The following is an 11419-nucleotide window of genomic DNA, read 5'->3' on the forward strand; positions in this document are numbered from 1 at the left end:
TCTCTGCAGCACTCCACCAATCAGGCCTTTATGGTAGAGTGGCCAGACGGAAGCCACTCTCAGTAAAAGGCACATGACATGCCGCTTGGTGTTTGCCAAAAGGCCCTAAAGACTCTCAGACCATGCGAAACATTTACATTTACGTCATTTAGCAGACGCGCTTATCCAGAGCGACTTACAGTTAGTGAATACATATTTTTTTATACTGGCCCCCCCCGTGGGAATTGAACCCACAACCCTGGCGTTGCAAGCCATGCTCTATCAACGGAGCTACATCCCGCCGGCCATTCCTCCCTACCCTGGACGACGCTGGGCCAAGCGCCGCCCATGAGTCTCCCGGTCGCGGCTGGCTGCGACAGAGCCGGATTCGAACCAGGATCTCTAGTGGCACAGTTAGCACTGCGATGCAGTGCCTTAGACCACTGCGCCACTCAAGAAACAAGATTCTCTGGTCTGATGAAACCAAGATTAAACTATTTGGCCTGAATGCCAAGTGTCACGTCTAGAGGAAACCTGCCACCATCCCTACGGTGAAACATTGTGGTGGCAGCATCATGCTGTGGGGATGTTTTTTAGCGGGTAGGGACTGGGAGACTAGTCAGGATTGAGGCAAAGATTAACAGAGCAAAGTACAGAGAGATCCCTGATGAAAACCTGCTCAGGACCTCAGACTGGGCGAAGGTTCACCTTCCAACAGGACAATGACCCATGCACACAGCCAAGACAACGCAGGAGTGGCTTCGGGACAAGCCTCTGAATGTCCTTGAGTGGCCCTGCCAAAGCCCGGACTTGAACCCAATCGAACATCTCTGGAGAGACCTGAAAATAGCTGTGCAGCAACGCTCCCATCTAACCTGACAAGAGATTGAGAGGATCTGCAGAGAGGTAATGGGAGAAACTCCCCAAATACAGGTGTGCCAGAGCTTGTACCGTCATACCCAAGAAGTACTAGTCTCCCGAGTGGCGCAGTGGTCTAAGGCACTGCATCGCAGTGCTAGCTGTGGTGCCACTAGAGATCCTGGTTCGAATCCAGGCTCTGGTGTAGCCGGCCGCCGCAACCGGGAGACCAATGGGGCGGCGCACAATTGGCCCAGCGCGTCCAGGGTAGGGGAGGGAATGGCGGCAGGGAGGTAGCTCAGTTGGTAGAGCATGGCGTTGCAACGCCAGGGTTGTGGGTTCGATCCCATGGGGTATGAAAATTAAAAAGAATAATGTATGCACTAACTGTAAGTCGCTCTGGATAAAAGCGTCTGCTAAATGACGTAAATGTAAATGTAAGAAGACTCGAGGCTGTAATCGTTGCCAAAGGTGCCAAAGTACTGAGTAAAGGGTCTGAATACATTTGCAAACATGTCTAAAAACCAGTTTTTGCTTTGTCATTATGGGGTATTGGGTGTAGATTGATGAGGGATTTCAAAAATAAAATAAATAAAAATTCAGAATAAGGCTGTAACGTAACAAAGTGTGGAAAAGTCAAGGGGTCTGAATACTTTCAGAATGCACTGTATATGCAGCAAAAACATTCTAGTCCTTATATCTTACAACAATACAAAAAACTATTTTTCTAAATTATTGCAGATGAAAACAAATCACTCATCATTAACAAATTCGTAAGTCTTGCTGTGAGACAGAATCTCAATTTCAGTGATAAATTGAAGGATGATAAATGGCCTGCTTTCCTTTTAAGGTTGGCAGTGGGCGTAAATGTACTTACTGTATCTTGACGTCCTACTTTTTGCTTTGTCGACAGCCTGCTGCAGAGACATCTTCCTTTGTTTCGCTCGGTATGCTATGGAAAGAAAAGGTAATACAATTGAACACCACATTTACATTTTCACATCAATGTTGTGTTTTGTGTGCTTCAACTTGACACATGTAACTATGCATCACGCACATAAATATCATCAACTAAATAATCAGTGCACATATCATCATAACTAGATATCATGCACATACATTATCAAATTCTTAATCGTGGTGTTCATGAAACAGCTGCCATTACAGTCATTAGGCTTGGGCGATATATATAAATGTAAATGTAAATATAATGTATATCGGAGTATTTTCAAATACCAACGGTATGATTTTTCAATACCTGCAGGGGGTGTGTGCTATCACCACTGCTTATAACAATCAGTTAAGTATAATTATAAGAAAGCTAAGATGTGTCAAATAAATTATATCCAGCTCAGGGCCCCAGCTATGCATTTGTTTTGCTAACTTGCTAGCTAAGCGGCTAGATGTCAAGATCAAGCTTCTTGGTTACAACAGTGACATTCAATCCCCTCCTGGATCAAAATACCTGTTGCCTATATTGTTTTGCTGCGCCAAAATAAATAGTGGCCCCCGTGTGCACTCCCCGGCAATACCGTACACACCGGTATGAAAATCTGGACACTCCCCAAGCCTGTCATCCCCATGGTAACAGAAGGCAAGAGTCAGGCAGCTATAATATTTCTCAACACTCAATCAAAAGTCATGGCAAAGAACAATGAGACAAAATTATTCTGCACTGGTTAGTATTCTTACACATTGGCATTGGCTGTGTCCACCTATGGGTCCTGGTAAAAAAGAGTGCACTACACAGGAATAGGGGTGTCATTTGGGGCACGTTAATTTACATCTCTCATACATCATAACTCGCATTAAACAGTTTGTATTCAAAAGTTCAGACAGTGATAAAACAATAACTCAAATACAATTTTAATAAAACTTTATTGACTATAAAACAAAGAAAACAGTCCCCTTCTTGTCCTCTGTTTATGGAATGAGAAACGGGAGGGTTCCCATATAAATATGTCACTGACAACGGACCACATATTCACGCCACTGTGTTTAATTTCCAACTCTGCGGCGGCCGTATCAGTGGCACCACTGGCGACCAGAAGCTGTTTATTCGTCGCCCTGTACACGCCTTCACACCGCCTGGTATGTGGCATGGGGGCTGGGGGAACTTGGTAATCACGAGGAGGAAATGCTAACGAGAGGACCACCAACTGTTCAAGTGACACTGCCGCCTGCGACAAGCCACACCACCACCACCTTCAGCGTGCTACGATAGCGAGTCGCCGAGTCTGCAATGAGACTATTAGGTCTTTGATGTAGGCTAGTTTGGTTCTGAACCTTGAGCTTCCTCTTGTGATCATGACCAAATTAGATACTGGAGTTGACAAATGTACTCACGGATTTGTTATTTTTGTTGGGGATAGAGAAACAGACAGGAAAGATGGGAGAGAAGATTGTGCCAGAAGGGGTGGGCTGGATTTCGAACACACGCCGACAAGGTAGGCTATGTGTGTGCTCTGAAGACAGCGGTCTTAACCGCTTCCTCAAACTCAACTCTGGACCTCAAAGCCAGTCTAGGTATATTTTAATTTAGCCTTCACAGTCATAATTGTATTATTTTGAAGATATGTAAAGTGCCATTTGATGAACAAAATTAAATACTGATCACACAACATGGACAGTTCGAGTTTTGTGCAAACATTACACTCTGTTTCCTAAGTCTTATCGCCTGTTTGAGTGTAGTAGTAATTCCTTTACCTCCCACTTACAGTAAAAGCATATACTTTACTGCAAACAAGTGTGCCTGCTTGGTGTGCTAGCTCAGAAACCAGAGTACAGTTAACCACAGCTCTGAGAACAGATAACGCATTTGGGACAGGAAATGGACCAGTCTGTCTGTGGGCTCGAGACTACGCAGACATGGGGGCTGCATCCCAAATGGAACCCTATTCTCTATGTAGAGAAATACTTTGACCAGGGCCCAAAATGCTACCTCTTCCCTATGTTGTACACTACTTTTGACCAGGGCACATAGGGTTATTTAGTTAAGAAGAATAGGGCCCTGGTCAAAAGAAGTGCACTATATAGACAATAGGGTGCCATTTGGGACACATCCTAGGTACATGAGGTCTATAGGCATGCGATGTTCTGTAATAAGAAGCATATGAGTCGCCGGCGTGAACTCGATAAAGAGCCCAGCAAGCTGTTCAAATTGGAGGGGAGGCGGGCCAGTAGACCTGCAGCATTAGCTTAAGGTCAGGTGGGGGGTGACTGTGTACTTTGCCCTATTGAAAACCAAAATACTCCCTCCCCTGCAGTGTCAGAGAAGACAGATCACACAATTGAGGGGGCAGTCCCACTCACATATTTTGTATTTATTGGATAGGATAAATAGAGGAAAGACAGAGGATAGAGAGTTGCTGTAGCAGTGGGTCGGATTCTAACCCATGCTGCAGTGGTATGCTCTGGAGGCAGTGGCTTAGACCACCCTAGGCCACAATACACCCCTGTTATAATCACCTGCTTGTCCAGCTCCTCCACCCTGCGCTTGCAGGGCGTGGCAGGGCCTTGCTGGGGAAGGCCCAGTAGTAGTTGGAGGTGCCCACTCTCTCACAGTCCACCATGTTGTCATCCACCAGACTCTGGAGAACCTCCTTCACTGACATGGGTGCTGCAGACAGGAGGAGAGAAGCAAGGGCTCTCAGTTAATCTTTCCTGGGTTAGTCGCGTCCTCTCTCCTCACCTCCTTCTCAAAACCCATTGGTGAAAAAGGTCAGAGTGGAGGGACCTTGGACCATCTCCTCCAATACGGTTGAAAAGGATGTGAGGAATCACAGAAAGGTGAATTGATGTAGAGCCCAGGAGTGTGTTAGTGCCCTAGTTCCCTAGGGAAGTGCACTTTACTTTAAGAGCACCTTATGTCTGATATGAGTTTGGGGTGGCAGGTAAGTGTACTTAGTGGGGACGTGTTACTGCACCTCAGTACCCCTCCCTCAACCTGGTCATTAGTGGTTGACAAAAACTGTGGATCTTGTAACCTCATTGTCATTGCTAGGGTAATATAGTGTGTCAAGTGCACCATTTGGGACCTGTACTAATGATCAATTCACACTCCATAGGAAAACAACTGGATTTGTTTCAAATCATCATATTACAGAGTAAAGCACATTACACTATCCAGGCTCATATAGGTTCAATTCTTCCAACCCGTGGTCCAGATGTACCGAGAGCAGAATCAATCTGATCCCAAATGGCATCCTATTCTCTATATAGTGTACTACTTCAGACCAAAGCGCTAATGGGCCCTGGTCAAAAAGTAGTACACTATATAAAGGAATAGGGTGCCATTTGGGACACAGCCCTAGCCCACACATCTGCCGTGAATTGCTTTACATTTATTACAGCGATAAGGGGAAAACGTTGATTTAATTTGCAGAGTCCGGGGCTCTTCTGTGTATTCCTCCCTCTCTTAACCGATCCCAAATCAGCGAGAGTGATAGAGGGCTTATGAAGTTGCCCCAGAAACTGATTTTGTGTCAGTTTAGCATTTTCTCCACAATGGTTAAGGATAGATTGGGGGAGGGGAAGCTGGTCCTAGATCTGTACCTAGGGGAAACTTTACCACCGAGCATAAAATAACGTTCTTACATCTGGAACGAAGACGGCTGGTGAAATGCGATAGTCCCACATCATGCACTGTTCTGTTCCTCTGCCGTAGCACTAATAAAGTTGATCTGGTGTGTTTTGGAGCGAGCTGTGTTAAAGGGAAAGTTCAGTATTTTACAACAAAAGTTAGATGGCTCCACATCCTGAAAGTAGTCTATGGCCAGGAGAAACTGTAATCCATTGTTCTGTTTTCTCTAAACAGCCACTACAAATTTGAGCTATATATAGTCTACTGTGTATATGTAAAACACTGAACTTCCCCTTTAAGTACTGGGAGGATGTTGGGCAGCAGGGAGAATCAAACTAATGGGCCCTGTTCAAGCAAACTCTGGAACAAGGATTTCAGGGCCTCTCATTTATCAAACATGCTTAAATTTCTCGCTAGTCTGGCACATCTGGACTGGCTAGTTTCTAGTCTCTCTGTCTTGCTTGTTTGCCTCTGCCTTTCTCCCTCTTCCATCACTCGCTCACTCACTATTTCTCTCCTGGGGGCCTTTAGAAAATATATAATTCCCTCCTTTCCTCAGCTGATATAACATAGCTGGATTGGTGGATGCAGTTGAATCCTCTGGTTTCGCTTTATCCAATGACTTGAAATGAATGATTAGGCTACATCAAGGAAAAGGATGGAGGCATATTCAACGTATTCAAAGAGGGCCCTGATCTCACTCTCTCCCACTAGTTCCCTTTCTCCCCCTTTCATTCTCTCCCTCCATCCCTCTCTGCTGTGTGTGGTAAACTGCTGTTTATAGCACACAGTCCCTTACAGACCCCCCCTCCTCCCACCCCCTCTCCTCCTGCCCCAGTAAGTACATCACGATGAACAGAGCAGGGCCTTTTAAAAACATGTGATTCTAATCAGTCGCGAGCAGCCCGATCAAGTTTCCCCCAAATTAATGTAACATCCACTGTAAAAAAGAAAAGAAAATAAAGTCCCTTTTGGGTGCGTACCAAAACAGCACGGCTCGATGGGGCCAGCACTTAAAACGTGTACTTTCACATACGTTTTTTTCTCTGTACACACAGACACCATGTAAAGGGTTCATTGTGTGTTCAAGCTAATGCAGTTTTTAGCAATACTCAAACTTAGCCGTTTCATCTGTATCATTGCTATTAGAAGTTAGTGCCTTCTGGCAGTAGTGTCATCCCACCCATCCTACAGCCTAAATATGGGATGAGTCATAGTGGTTAGGGCTAGACTCGTTGCCAAGACATTATGTCGGGACTATTTTACCATTATGTTGTTATGGGTGCATGAGGGCACCTTTCCGTGTTGACACAGACCGCACGCTCATGGGAAGAAAATGACACGGAACTACTTCAAGCATCCGCAGAGAATGCTTGGCCCAAAAACACAGACACTATTAACTTCAAGAGGGGAAAAAATTACCTCTGGGAATTTTAGTATGCCGGTCTTAAAGATTTGGGATCCAAAACGCCGTCACTGAGTAGAAAAGGCACCTTGGCATCGCAGGGAAATGATTTAATTTAATGCTGAGTTTTATTTTATTTATGTAGAAAATAAATCACGAGTACCAGGTTTCACTTGTAAAACGACCCATCAGGTTCGTCTCAATTAATCATTACTCACTTATTCCTTTAGTCTTGGGGGGCGATTTTCTCAATGTCCTTCAGCTGAAACACCTCTTTCTGGTGAGAGAGAAAAAACTCCATACTACTATATTTTATTAAAATAATTATGAGCACGTTAGACAGGGTGCCAAGCTGTCTTAAACCAATTCCTCTAGAAACTACCTTTTCAACTGGGCCATAAGAGAAAATAACCCCTATAGGCCATATGCATGCATTCAGTGTGTCAACATTCTTTGTTTCTTGTAAAGACAGTGAAAACTGACATTTATAGGTTTTGCTTCAAGTCAAAGAGGGCATGGAAACCGTTAAAGGATACCAAAAACCGGTTTAGGCCTATAACTCATGATCAAACATGATGGGATTAATAATGCTTTACACCTAGAAATTGATTATATTTATTTGGTTTTAAACCTTTAAGCGAGCAATAAGAGTGTGACAAACAGGTTGTTTACATAGGGAAATCCCTGCAGACTTGTCAAACTGCAGACTTCCGGTTTCCAGCAGTTACTTATACCGGGAAAAGAGAGTTTGTTTGGGTGGGAAATCTCGGTAACCCGGTTCCCGCTATTCAAACCATGTGCGTCGGCGTCGCAATTGGCACCGTATTCCCTATGTAGTGCACTACTTTTGACCAGGGCCCATAGGTTTCTGGTCAAAGGTAGTGCACTAAAATAGGGAAAAGGGTACAATTAGGGACACATTTTGGGTTTGGCTCAGTTTCAAAGATCCGGAGAACCGATATTTCCCATTTGCAGAAATTCATGTTCAAACTAACTTTACTCTGAATCAGCAATACAGCATGTATCGTCCTGAAAACCTCTTCTACTGGTTAACCCTAGCTTAGAAACCAAGTTCCCGGCCCCAACATGTCCAAGGGTGCTTCACACTAGAGGGAGAGCCTGTGTGTGTGTGTGTGTGTGTTTTGAGAGACGGAGGCACGCTCAAGGTGCTGTGTTTGGTCTGTTTACTTTAGCTCAGGTGTCATAGCCAACCCAGGCGTCCGCGCCAGCTTTCTAACTGCAACGCGAAACCAGTCATCGGTTTCACCAACTGACTCAAAACTCCCACAATCAGCGCTTACTCTCCATGGATACTCTTGGACCTCCATACACAGCTTGAAGTGAAACTGCATTTGGGTTATGAAATAGAACAAAGTGTCAAATTATTAAAGGGATAGTTCACCCTGTAGGCCAGCGTCACAAACTCTACACAACTGATTCAAATGATCAAAGATTGATGATTGGTTGATTATTGCAGTCAGCTGTGAAGCGCTAGGGCAAAAACCAAAACGTGCACTCCTTGGGGTCCCTAGGACCGAGTTTGGGAAACGCTGCTGTAGGACGTCTATGGACAAGCCAAGGTATGACAGCAATTCATGCTTTGGTTTAGTTTCCCTGGCACTGTTTCCACATGCTAACGTTTAAGAATGCCTCACATGGTTCACCAACTACTTCTCAGATAGAGTTCAATGTGTCAAATCGAGGGCCTGTTGTCTGGACCTCTGGCAGTCTCTATGGGGGTGTCACAGGGTTCAATTCTCGGGCCGACTCTATTCTCTGTGTATATCAATGATGTCGCTCTTGCTGCTGGTGACTCTCAGAGCCACCTCTACGCAGACGACACCATTTTGTATACATCTGGCCCTTCATTGGACACTGTGTTAACAAACCTCCAAATGAGCTTCAATGCCACACAACACTCCTTCCGTAGCCTCGAACTGCTCTTAAACGCTAGTAAAACTAAATGCATGCTCTTCAATCGAACGCTGCTTGCACCCGCCCGCCCTGACTAGAATCACTACTCTCGGCAGGTCTGACTTAGAATATGTGGACAATTACCTAGGTGTCTGGTTAGACCGTAAACTCTCCTTCCAGACTCACATTAAGCATCTCCAATCCAAAGTTAAATCTAGAATCGGCTTCCTGTTTCATAACAAAGTCTCTCCTTCACTCATGCTGCCAAACATGCCCTCTCTAAAACTGACTATCCTACCGATCCTTGACTTCGGCGATGTAATTTACAAAATAGCCTCCGTTTTGTCACCAAAGCCCCATATACTACCCACCATTATGACCTGTACGCTCTCGTTGGCTGGCCCTCACTACATACTCGTCACCAAACCCACTGGCTCCAGGTCATCTATAAATCACTTCTAGGCAAATCTCTGCCTTATCTTCGCTCATTGGTCATCATAGCAACACCCACCCATAGTATTCACTCCAGCAGGTATATCTCACTGGTCATCCCCAAAGCCAACACCTGCTTTGGCCGCCATTCCTTCCAGTTCTCTGCTGCCAATGACTGGAACAAACTGCAAAAATCTCTGAAGCTGGAGACTTTTATCTCCTCACTAATTTTAAGCATCAGTTGTCAGAGCAGCTTACCGATCACTGCACCTGTACACAGCCCATCTGTAATTAGCCCACCCAACTACCTCATCCCCATATTGTTATTTATTTTGCACCCCAGTATCTCTATTTGCACATCATCTTCTGCACATCTATCACTCCAGTGTTAATACTAAATTGTGATTATTTTGCACTATGGCGAATTTATTGCATTACCTACATAACTTACATTTGCACACACTGTATATAGATTTTCTATTGTGTTATTGACTGTACGTTTTGTTTATCCCATATGTAACTATGTGTTGTTGTTGTTGTTTTTAATCACACTTCTTTGCTTTATCTTGGCCAGGTCGCAGTTGTAAATGAGAACTTGTTCTCAACTGGCTTACCTGGTTAAATAAAGGCACAAATCCCATTCACGTTATGGGACAGATTAGCAAGGACACCAATATGTCATTTTGGTGTACTCTCTCTTTAACTCACTGTCTCGAAGAAAATCTCCATCATGCGTGTCCTCTTCTCCTCAAGACTGAGACCTTTCTTTTTAGACTGCAAGACAAAAAAGAATAAAGTCGTAAAGTGGCAATCTGTAATTGGTACATACATTTTTGGACTTTCAAAATGGATTCTTGCAAGTCATTCATTGATTCTTGAAGAATTGAACTTATAAATGCCTCATGAACTTAGTTCAACTGTCATACCCCATCAGAACCCCAAATATAGGTTTTTACTTAATGTATGCAAACAATGTAATTGTATAAAAAAAACTGTATAGCCTCAAAACATGGTTAAAACTATAATTTATTTCTCATGGATGGTCAGTCCTTGCATCCAACGTCTGAAGTGGCCATACAGCATTTACTGAGTTGATGACTCTGCAGACTTCAGGGCTTTCATACTTCTTGCGCTTAGCAGAGCATATCTTTGTGAAGGAAGTGAGCTTGTGTGTTTATACTGGACCTCCCGCCCCCACCTACCGTTAACCAATCATGTCAATGCGGAGCCCTCCACATTGTTACAAAAATTTTTGAGGCACAGGGCGATGTGGTACAGAGCTTGATTTGACCTCTTCATGCATCTGGGGATCCGCAATTGCGTAATACCTTCCATACGAAGCCTCCGACCACATTTTCAGATCAAACAAATTGGCTTTTAGCCTACATCTCTCCATCCCCATCCCTCAGCTATTTACCAAAACAGACGTGGGGTGGCCATTGCCTTTAAAGGCACATAAACAATGTGCCTCTTGATATATTAGTGTCAATGAAGCTTTGCAGACTTTCGCTGAGGGACGGTGGCAAGCAGCTTATTTATACATAGAGCATGGCACCAAGGCAAGCAAGCTCAAAGGAGCATGTGAACATAAATAAACGCCAACAACATATAACATAGTCCTAGCTAGCATTTGGACGCAACTGTTGTTTTTTTAGCAAAGAGACATGCCAAGCTAGGATACATGCTAGTTAGCTTTAGGTGAATGTGCTAACAAGCTATACTTAGCTAGCTAGAGTTCAGACAAAGCTTCTTCAACTGGCTATCTAGCTCAGCCAGTGTGCAATTGAATTGGAGCAAGGATGTTGACTGTAAAAAGGTGTAACTAACTTACCATTTTGCAATGTAAATAACCTACACGGACTGAGCTTCTCCTTCAGTGACACAGTGCAAGCAATGAGTTTCCCGCGGTAGTTCAAGGGTTGTCAACAAGGAAGGGAGGGCAGATATTAAACTCGCCTCTCATACCCTGGCGCCATCTGTTGTCCGTCTAGGAGAGCTACAGTCCTACACAGCACAGCATACTATGGTAATGATCAGCGATGTAGTGGTGTGAAAAAAAGGTGGCAGGTAAGCTCTGATCGCAGGTCGCGGTGAAAAAGGTAACGCTCCCTATACTTTCAATGCATTTTCTACAAAAGGTGGGTGAACTGTTAGGCAAAAAAAGGTGCGTAAACTGTGTCTACCCTCCATTACCCATTGTTTCCCAAGCTCTGACCTGGCCCCCCTGGGTACACATGTAGTTGTTTTGC

General features: G+C 44.3%; 1 pseudogene; it reads right to left on the reverse strand.

Moving 5' to 3' along the window:
- LOC123485535 overlaps positions 1-11155 on the reverse strand; it is a 34450-nt pseudogene extending 23295 nt beyond the window's left edge.
- Between the last annotated feature and the right edge of the window lie 264 nt (positions 11156-11419).

Source organism: Coregonus clupeaformis, chromosome 5 (genome assembly GCF_020615455.1).
Source record: "Coregonus clupeaformis isolate EN_2021a chromosome 5, ASM2061545v1, whole genome shotgun sequence".
NCBI classification, from domain to species: Eukaryota; Metazoa; Chordata; class Actinopteri; order Salmoniformes; family Salmonidae; genus Coregonus; species Coregonus clupeaformis.